Raw genomic sequence first — 11,317 nt, forward strand, 5'->3', positions numbered from 1 at the left:
CTAGTATCTGTTTGTTTTGCTTTTTTAAACTGCTTTATTGACTTCACAATATATAACGAACATCTCTTCATGCAACAGGTAAAACTCTCCTGCTGATAGAAACTTACAGATTGGGTCAGAAACACAACATTCAATTAGAAGTTGGCAATAGGAGACCCACAAGAAACAAGTAACACCAAAAGGTTTACAACAAAGGTACGTCACAAACATTTAAGTTTAGGAAAATATGTGTCTCCCTACTAACTTCAGGGAAGACATCAGGATTCAAGGCATAAGGCAAAAATCATGATGGTCCTGGTGAGGGGGGTCAGGGCTAACTGCCCGCGGGCTATGACTCACTGCTTTTCCCTCAGCTGCCTCACCTCCTCCCCAATCCTTTCCATATTCTCTTCTCTCATCCTTAGCTGTGGCTCTCTAAGACTCTGAGTCATGTCGCATCTGCACTGCAGGGTGGACTGCCTAATGCAGAACCGCCTACGATTTCCTCTAGGCACACACTGTTCACCAGCCTCCAAAGGGCCACGGGCTCTCCTTTATCAGCATCTCGCCCCTTTTCATCCTTGTTTTCATTCTCCTGGTTGGCATGTTCCATGTTGAGAGTGTTACTGCCCGTTCCTCTTTGGACGCCATTGCTCCTGGGCCTGTCCTCGCTGCCTCCTGCTTCTCCCGATTCTTGCTGCACGTGCGCCGCCGCCACACTTCGACTCGCAGGCCGTTTTCTGTGGCCAAACGGCATGCCGCGCGGGGGCGCATGGGGGCTGCCGTCTCTGCCCCGGGACCCCTGGGGAGGGGTCCACAGGCCGTGTCCGCTCGCCCACGCCATCTCTGGGGACCCCCCTCCGGGTCCCTTACCTGTTCTCCCTGCACCTCCTACTCTTGGGGGCCGACCCCGGCCCGCACTCCCTCAGGGCCACCAGGAGCAGGGAGCGAGAAGTGAGCGAACGACAGCCGGGCTGATATCTGTTTTTAATATCCTTACTGTCTAGAGCATAAACTATTTTGTAAATTGTTGATCTTGGTAGGCAAACCTATATTTCATTTCTTTTCCTTAAATTCTTTTTTTTAAAATAATTTTTTAAAATTTATTTTTATGTATTTTATTTTTTGGCCCTGTTGCACAGCATGTGGGATCTTAGTTCCCCGACCAGGGATGGAACCTGTGCCCCCTGCATTGGAAGCGTGAAATCTTAACCACTGGGCCGCCAGGGAGGTCCCAATATTTCATTTCTAATCCTGTCACCCTCAGCAAGATCTATAAACAAAACACATTTTTTCAACAGCTTTATTGAGATATAACTCACATATCATAGAATGCATGCATTTAAAGGGTACACTTCAGTGGTTTTCAGTATATTCAGGGTTGTGCAGTCATCCCCACAATCCACTGTAGAACATTTTTCACCACCCCCCAAAAGAACCCCCCAGACAGCAGACATTCCCCATTCCCAATAACTCCCCCAGTCTCAGGCAATAAGTAATCTGCTTCCTGTCTCCATTCTCTTTTAATGTTGCCGATGAAAAGTCTGTTGTGAATTCTAGTTATTTTGTGGGAAAAGTTTAGATTTTTCTTTTCAACTTTGATTTTCTGAAACTTCACGGAAACTAGGCTTTATTCAGACATCAGTCTTTTTCACTCATCTATCTTAGCCCTCACTGAACCCTTTTAGTCAGAAACTGACGAAACACGTTTATCTTTACTACCATCCCCAGGCAGTTGCCATCCTGTTCTTTTTTTTTTTTTAACTGAAATATAGTTGATTTACAATATTGTGTTAGTTTCAGGTGTACAGCAAAGTGATTCAGTGATATATACATTTTTTTTTCAGATTATTTTCCATTCTGTTCATGTATTTTGTGAGAAGTGTTTTAACTCGAGTGTTTACTTCCAGGAGACGCAATATTTGCTTTAGTCTAAGACACGTGTTAGAAGTACAGCTAGAACGATGCATTTCTGCCTGGACAGATGTTACTATCCTGTCTCCAGCTCCAGGTAATAAGAGTCCTACAGAGTGTACTTAGAAGGAAAACTACGAGCAATATTTCCATGAGGTCTTTTTCTCCATCCTCATTTCGCCATAAACTTCTAACACGGCACTAAGGATTCTAGCCTCCTCCCTGGTCTGTGATTCCTGTTTCTTTCCACCCGAGTTTGTCACCAGTGCATTTTCCGCAGGGCATGTAGCCCTCACGTACCTACCGTCTGCTCTCCGTTCCCTATCCCCTGAGTGCTGAAGCTACTTATTAGGTAATGAGGACCCCAGGTTGAAGCCTTTTCCACTCCACAGAGCGACAGCCCAGTGCTGGAGAAAGACACCTAAAATAAATACATTGGGTATGTATTTGACGATTCATTGATTTCTATTTTCTAGGAGTGTGGTGTTTTTTTACCGAGTGATTGGAGATTTTCCTATGATCATTCTCTTCTTGATTTTCAGTTTGATTCCACGATGGTCGAAAACATACTTTGTACGATTGCACTTATTTTGCCATTGTCAAGGTTAGTCGAATGACGTGTTGGTGTGGACATCCTTTGCTCCCGTCTCCAGTGTTCCTGCTACACTCCCATCCTCTGGACATCTGGTAGTTGTTGGCACGGTCCACTCTCATTCTTTTTGGCGCTGTTGGCACGGTCCACTCTCATTCTCTTGAACTCCGCGTGGATTTCCAGGCACAAGTCCCTTGAACAGACACTCTTCGGCTATATCATTGGCCAGGTGGTGCGCCTGGCAAACACGTGACCATGGAGAATGGGTACCCTCACTCCACTGGGGCAGCTCTGTGATGTCCTGAGGCAGATGGAGGCCCAAGCTGTCCAGGTGCTGAGACTGGGGCTAGGAAGGGGCTTTCTGGGCCTGCCCTGTCTAGAGGCTGACATCAGGTTCTGCAGTCCTAGGAGGGTACCTCCTGGGAGCTGCCATTGCTCGGAATCCTGAGACCTCCTCCCTTCCAAGCCGGTGACCGGTCTGACTGGGAGATGGGAATTTCACTGACTACAGTCCCATTTGGCCTTCTGGCGCCGCAACGCAGGACCTTCTCTTGTGTTTCATTCCTGTCCGTGCTATACCTGACAGAGGAGTTGAACCTGGTGGGAGCTGAATTGCCCTGAGAAAGGGCCAGAGGTCTACCTGGTGGAGGGGATGCCCAGGTAGGAAGAGGGACCCTCGGAGGTGTGAGCAGAAGTGGCAATAATTTATCCCTGGTTACAAGATTGTGGGGACTGGTAAAAGTAAGGGGAGATAAGGTTTGATTTAAAAATCTCTTGCTTTGGGACTTCCCTGGTGGTCCAGTGGGTAAGGCTCTGCGCTCCCAATGCAGGGGGCCCAGATTCGAGCCCAGGGAACTAGATCCCGCGTGCATGTGGCAACCAAGAAGTCCACATGCCGCAACTAAGACCCGGCGCAGCCTAAATGAATAAATAAATATTTTTTAAAAATCTCTTGCTTTGCTTTATTCCGATGTAGTGCACACTTTTCCCTTGACCTTCCTGACTTCGTAGGTCATTGTGTGAATGAGCGATGGACCATGTTGCCACTCGAGGGACACAACTAGGGAGATTCACACAATTGAAGGGGGCACCAAACATCTCAGGAAGTGGGATAAATAATATTTTTGTGAACTATTTTTAAAAGTCAAGATCAGTGCCATATATCAAATTTAAAAATCAAGACATCTCGGGCTTCCCTGGTGGCGCAGTGGTTGAGAGTCCGCCTGCCGATGCAGGGGACACGGGTTCGTGCCCCGGTCCGGGAAGATCCCACATGCCGCGGAGCGGCTGGGCCCGTGAGCCATGGCCACTGAGCCTGCGCGTCCGGAGCCTGTGCTCTGCAACGGGAAAGGCCACAACAGTGAGAGGCCCGCATACTGCAAAAAAAAAAAAAAAAAAATCAAGACAGGATTCACCCTGGCTTTTGCCTGAGCCACCTCTCTCACTGGCTCTGTTCCCAGCCCTGCACACTTGGGGCAGAGACAGAGAGAGCTGAGAAAAGTGCCCGGCCCTGGCCAGCAGGGGTCAGAATGAAGATGAAGACTGTGGCGGATCAGGGAATTGGGGCGGGACCCAACCGCCAGAACCTGCCCTCTGGTTCCTGGGGAGAAGGGGGTGGGTGGGGAGGGGAGGAAAACCAGTTTCCAGACAAGGGATTAATTTATTTTTTTGTTAACATCTTTACTGGAGTATAATTGCTTCACAATGGTGTGTTCGTTTCTGCTGTATCACAAAGTGAATCAGCTATACGTATACATTTATCCCCTCCCTCTTGCGTCTCCCTCCCTCCCACCCTCCCTATCCCACCCCTCTAGGTGGTCACAAAGCACCGAGCTGATCTCCCTGTGCTATGCGGCTGCTTCCCACTAGCTATCTCACCCATGAATTCTTTAATGAATAATTGTGTGTGTGTGTGTGTGTGTGAGAGAGAGAGAGATGAAGCTCTTTGAAGCCTCTATTTTAATCAGACAACAAAAAAGAACTTCAGGTTTGCAGATACTTTATTGAAATGAAAATGTATTTGAGGTTTCAACAATTGTCTTGCAGTGTGTAGATCAAAAGACAAGAAAGACAAACACACACACACACACACAAAGAAAGACAGCTTGTGGTTTACACTCATCGCCAGTCGACGTCTTCTGAGTCAAAGATCTTATGGAAAGTTAAAACGGTTCACAGAAAATACTATTATATATAATTTCCTGGAAAACAAAAATAAACATCACTTAGATTTTCAACTCTTTCTTGTAAAGTAAAATCTTGCAGAATAAACATTTCTTACTGTTTTCCTGAATCTGTCCACACACACCTGTCATCCAAGAGAATTAGTGCTGGGAGTAAAAGCAGAATGATCGCATCATTTATTTGATCATTCAGGAGACATTTATTAACGTCAAAGAAGTTCTGGTATTTCCAGATCTTTTCTCCACCAGGGATCCCTTGAGTAAGTTTTTTTCTGCACATTTCTTGTTCCTTCAAATAACTTATCCATAACTCTGCTGCACGTATTATCATTTTTCCACACAGAATGGTGAAAATTTCAGCTCCAAGACATTTTTGAGTTCCTATACGGCCTTACTGTCAGAAATATAGAAAGTAGCCTGCTGCCTTTTACCTTTGACTTTGGGGCCTACAAAATCTTCAGGCTGTGCACTAAGAATGATTTGTCTGAGCTACGTTTTTAAAGGAAAAAACCCCATCATCCTTAATTGTAAGGATTATTCAGTAAATTTTAGTAAATACATATAACATCTAATTTACCATTTTAAATACGCCTAACACCATATTCACTCAGCAGTCAGTGCAACCAATCTCCAGACTGTCTTCATCTTGCAAAAAAGAAACTCTATAGCTGCTAACTAACTCCCATTTTCCTCACCATCCAACCCCCGGAAACCGCGATTCTACCTTCTACCACTCTTCTACACCAAAACCTGTACAGGAATGTCCATAGCAACGTTACTCATAACAGCCCCAAAGTGGAAACAAAAACCTGTACAGGAATGTCCATAGCAGCGTTACTCATAATAGCCCCAAATTGGAAACAACCCAATTGTCCACCAGCTGATGAATAAGATTAACAATATGGTATGTCCATACAGTGGAATATTGATACAGGCTATCACGTGGATGAATCTTGAAAACATTACATAGGTGAGAGAAGTTGGACACGAGAGGCCACATGTTGTGTGACTGCACTGATGTCCAGAGCAGGCGAATGCATAGAGACAGAAAGCAAAGCGGTGGTTGCCGGGGCTTGAGGGCAGAGGGGCGTGGAGAGACACTGCTTAATGGGGTGCGGTTTCTTCTGGGGGTGATGAAAATGTTTTGAAACTGGAGAGTGGCGATGGTTGCACAACATTGTAATAAATGTACTAAACGCGGCCGAATTGCACAATTTTGATGGGTGAATTGTGGAGCGCGTGATTTGTATCTTCCCCCAAATAAGCTGTTTAAAAAGGGAACTCGTGAAGGGGAGGGACAAGCGAGGCCGGGCAGAACGGGGATCCAGCCACGGGAACCATCTTCTTAGGATGTGCCCCTGGGGCTGGCGCCATCAGATGCCGGTGGCCACACCAGTGGAGTCTGTGGGCACGGGGTTCCCATGTTCACCCCGGCTGCCGTGATTAATCAGGATTGCTCTGGAACATTCTGGTCATTCCCTCCAAGTTGAAAGTCCTGGATACGCACACGCCTTTGGTCAACCCGGGCCGCCTGCTGCACGTCCGAGCTCTCTGTGCCGGAGAGCTGGAAATGCGACTCTGTCCCCTCTCAGCCTCTACAGTGTGAGGTGGGGTCCTGTCTCCCACCTGCCTTCAGATTCCCATCAAATAGGAAGGGTCCAGACGCTGAGCGGCCAAAAGGGGACAATGGTCCATGACACATGGCAGCTCCTCTGAGAACCTGGAGATTCTCCAGTTCCAGCAAGCCCAAGCCCGGGCTCCTCAGATGGAGACAGGCTGGGACCTGGGACACGTTGCTGCAGCGTTTGCACCCGGATAAACGTCTCCTGGAGCAACAAAATACAAAGAAACTATAAGGGACTAAAAATAACTGCATGCAGTTGGGGCAAAGTATGGACAACAAGATACAAAAAGACCAAAAACCCAAATGCCACTTCTGAAGAACCGGGAGCAAAAGCAGGGGGTCGGGAGAAAAGCAGGGTACTGCTCATGTCCCCTGCACACAACGCCACCAAAGGGGTGGGCAGGCCACCTAAGCCACCCCTCCGGCCCGACCCCTGGACACACCCCTACCCTCCCCCCATAGAAGGAACAAGCTTGCCCCCCTTGGGAAGCAAGCAGGCAAGCAAGCCCTAACCAGAATCCCCTCGGGAACTCTCAAAGCTCCTGTGATCCAGCGGTATCCCATGCTGATGACATCAGAATGCCCGGGGTGCCACCGGGCAGCAGAGTTTGGGAACCTCTAGCACACAGCATCTGGCACGGCGCTCCCATAAGGCTGGCAGGACGGTGTGCTCACAGCAACATAGCAGATGAAGAACCCGGGGTCAAAGAGGGCAATGTCATCTTGCAGGTTGACGGCCAGGCTGAGGCAGGACGGGCCCCCTGACCACTGGCATCTCCACACGCAGTGGACACACGTCTGCGTGGATGAGCTCTGCTCTGAGCCTCTGCATCGGGCTTCCCCACCTGGCCACGCTCCCCCAGCACAGCCCCTTTCCTCCCAGCCAGACTCCCACACGGGAGGGAGGAGTGACCACCAGCTTCTGGATGTCACAGGCCCAGGGCCCAATGGCCATCGGGAAAATATCTGTGACTTCTGTCTAGAAGGCTTGGAACCCACACAAAAGCCTCAGCTGCCTCAGTACAGGGATGTGGTCCAAGGGAAATAGACTTGCCTCACAAAACACTGTCTCATTAATGATTTCTTACTATAAAGGTTTTTTGCTATAATGGCTTTTTGCCACATCGCCACTGTTTGAAAAACTATTTTTTTAATAAACTAATTTGTTTATTTTTGGCTGTGTTGGGTCTTCATTGCTGCCTGCGGGCTTTCTCTAGTTGCGGCGATGTGCAGACTTTCTCCCTTGCGGTGTGCAGACTTCTCATTGCGGTGGCTTCTCTTGTTGCGGAGCACGGGCTCTAGGCGCGGGGGCTTCAGTAATTGTGGTGTGTGGGCTCAATCCCACGAGGCACGTGGGATCTTCCCGGACCAGGGCTCGAATCCATGTCCCCTGCATTGGCAGGCGTATTCTTAACCACTGTGCCACCAGGGAAGCCCCGCAGCACTACTTACAATAGCCAGGACATGGAAGCAACCTAAATGTCCATCAACAGAGGAACGGATAAAGAAGATGTGGTACATATATACAATGGAATATTACTCAGCCATAAAAAGGAATGAAATTGGGTCATTTGTAGAGACATGGATGGACCTAGAGACTGTCATACAGAGGGAAGTAAGCCAGAAAGAGAAAAACAAGTATTGTATATTAACGCATATATGTGGAATCTGAAAAAATTGGTATAGACGATCTTATTTACAAAGCAGAAATAGAGACACAGAGAACAAATGTATGGATACCAAGGGGGAAAGGGAGGTGGGTGGGATGAACTGGGAGATGGGGATTGACACATATACACTATTGATACTATGTATAAAATACATAACTAATAAGAACCTACTGTAGAGCACAGGGAACTCTACTCAGTGCTCTGTGGTGACCTAAATGGGACGGAAATCCAAAAAAGAGGGGATATATGTATACATATGGCTGATTCACTTTGCTGGACAGTAGAAACTAACACAATATTGTAAAACAACTATACTCCAGTGGGTGCACATGTACGCACTGCTATATTGAAAAAGGATAACCAACAAGGACCTACTGTATAGCACAGGGAACTCTGCTCAATGTTCTGTGGCAGCCTGGATGGGAGGGGAGTCTGGGGGGAGAATGGATACATGCATATGTATAGCTGAGACCCTTTGCTGTGCAGCTGAAACTGTCACAACATTGTTAATCAGCTATACTCCAATGTAAAATGAAAAGTAAAAAAAAAAATCCACCCCAGGAAGTCTTCATGTCCCCACACTTCCAGGCTATGTCATCTGCCAGCCCTGTGGGTGATACCAGATACCATGCCCTGCTGCCAGCGGGCGTCAGGAAGTCTGGGTGCCAACTAGAGGCCATGGGGGGGCCTCCCCTTACCTTCCTTCCTCATGTCTGGACAGCGGTGCAGCAGAGCTGACCTAGAGCAACACCTTCTGAGTCAGATTCCGACCTAACTGCACACCCTACATGACCTTGGGTAATGACTTTGAGTCTCACTTTCCATAAACTTAAAACGAAGATGAAAACAACACCACCACCACCCCCTCCCCTGGCACAGAGAGCCGGTGTGATCGAGAAGCACAGCAAAGGCAGAGACCTTGCACGGTGCCTCGCACACAGTAGGTGATTTGTAATTGACAGTTACTATCCCTGTTTCCAACTAGTTCCCCGGGGAGCAGTTATCTGGGGCTGGATACAAAGCCCACACCGTTGACCCTGACACAGTAAGAGTTTACTGCCATGTTGTGGTATCTGCCTGAGTCAGTCTTCTTGATCTGTTTCAGCAAAACACAAGACACAACTGCCAAAGGGCCAGCGGCACGTGGTCCTGAGGACGGCAGTGCAAGAGACAGTGCTCTTCCCATTGCAGCCCGCTGGGCTGGGCCAGAGAGGGGACAGGTTCCTGCTCCCAGGAGTGTAACCAGCTGCATCTGGACCCTCCCCGCTCCTGGCGCTGCCACCTCGTCTTGGCCCCTCTCAATAAAATCACTGCAACTGCCTTCATGGTGAGGGTCCTCCCTGCTGGGGTCTCCTGCAGAGGTGGACGCTGCAGAGGCAGACTCAGCAGGGGCTGGGTGCTGGGGGTGGAAGAGGGTGGCATGGCAGCCAGGGGTAAGGGGCACCGGGGTAAGAGGGACAGGTTTGGGGGCCACAAAAGGTGTCCATCCAGGAAGCGTGATGGTCACCTAGATCAAACCAGGGCTTCTCAAGTGGCTACTGTCAGGTCCTTTTCAGCCCTGAAGGGATCTCTGATGAAACGCTGGCCACACAGAACTACCGTCTCTGCCCTGAGCTTATATTTTTCCTGCATCGTCTCAAATCTCTGTCTCTCTCTCTCTGCCATTGTGTCTGCTCTCAGTTTAGTCCGGTGGGATCACAAACATTCTAATAACATCATGACCAAGATACCTGGGGCAGGAATCTTCTAGGCTGGCGTGTTTCCCTGCCATTCCCGCAGTGCTGACTGCACCCTCCCAAGCCCTTCCTGCTGCTCCCAGCACCCCCATGAGGTTTCTGAGTACAAGCAGTCCCTTACAGGAGGTGATCCTGTACTTGTTTTTTGGGATTTTTTTTTATGGTACGCGGGCCTCTCACTGCTGTGGCCTCTCCCGTTGCGGAGCACAGGCTCCGGATGCGCAGGCTCAGCGGCCATGGCTCACGGGCCCAGCCGCTCCGCGGCATGTGGGATCCTCCCAGACCGGGGCACGAACCCACGTCCCCTGCATCGGCAGGCGGACTCTCAACCACTGCGCCACCAGGGAAGCCCCTGTACTTGTTTTGTTACAGAATCCCAGGGGCCCCTACCTCTGTTATTCTCAAATCACAATTCAAAGACACAAATATACCCCTCAAATTCTCCTGCTCTGATTCTGTGGGATGGATTCCCATCCCTCACCGATCCCTCCAGGCCAGAGGCAGGGCTGGCAGGGACAACAGAGACCCAAAGAAACGTCACAGCTCTCACGGGTTATTATCTCCTCTCCCCTGACGTGTAACCCTAGACTCGTTATCTTGACATTAATCTGATAGGATCAGCTTTCCTAGATCTTAATAGCAGGGGAAGGGGAATGTTTAAAGAGGAAAGTAATGTAGGCAGTTGTGTGTTTGTGTGTGTGTATCTGTGGGCAAATAAGATTAAAGGCTCGTGGATTTCGGCAACTAAATCTGAATGAAAGTGTTGGACCTTCATGTCCCCTTTTCTAGGCTTAATAAATTGCAGTCAAGGCCAGTACCAAACGAAGGCGTGACGGTTTCCAAAGCTCCGCATTGTAAGAAAATGAGTTCACTTCCTCCTTGCGGCACGCAGGACAGATGGCTTTGGTCGAGAAAGTTCAGTTATTGGCAGGAGCGGAGCTTTGGTTGGGGTGGGCCATGGAACTTATTTTCTGCTTTGCTGGTTGGGGACAACCAAGGTTGCATTCCTCAGTAAGGATACAAAGCAGGTGCCTCAGGCCTCGAGTAACTCAGCTTCTCTAGCTCTGGCTGCTGCTGCCTGCTCTATACGTATCCACGAGAACCTCAGAACGGAGCTCCAAAAGGACAGACAGGACAGTAACCTGAGATCAAGTTTGCAAACCTTTGGAACACAGGCTATGGCCAGTTTCCCTTCCGATGCCTGCTCTTCCTTCTTTCCCGAAGCTTCTGGGGGAAGCCCAGAGGGAGCAGAGGCTGCTGTGGCTCTTCCCCAAGTAGAGCTTACCCAGCATTCACTGCTGCTCAGCGGACTGAGCTGCAGGGGCACCCGTGGCATCACCATCCTGGATGGAGCCAGAAAGCAGCTGTGCCTTAGTCTACCTGAGGGAGATGGGGAAAGTCTCCCAGGGCAGGGAACCACATGGGGCCCGGCCAGAGGAAGACTGTCAGGGAGCTGAGATGGAGGGCTACAACGAGGGGTGGGATTGGCACGCATGGATGGGTCCTACGGAAGCAAGAGAGAGCCTAGATAAACCTGTTCTGTTCGTCTTTACTCTGACTAGGTGTTGAAGACCTTTCCCAGCTCTGTTCCTGGGAATACGGTAGGGTAGGCTATTTGC

General features: G+C 49.2%; 1 pseudogene across 1 annotated transcript; it reads right to left on the bottom strand.

Moving 5' to 3' along the window:
- Window positions 1-264: 264 nt before the first annotated feature.
- On the bottom strand, window positions 265-1,144 carry LOC307190787 (protein BEX1-like; annotated as a pseudogene). Its single transcript has one exon. The product of its transcript is annotated as a protein BEX1-like (transcript).
- Between the last annotated feature and the right edge of the window lie 10,173 nt (window positions 1,145-11,317).

Source organism: Stenella coeruleoalba, assembly GCF_951394435.1.
Source record: "Stenella coeruleoalba genome assembly, chromosome: 8".
Taxonomy (NCBI): domain Eukaryota; kingdom Metazoa; phylum Chordata; class Mammalia; order Artiodactyla; family Delphinidae; genus Stenella; species Stenella coeruleoalba.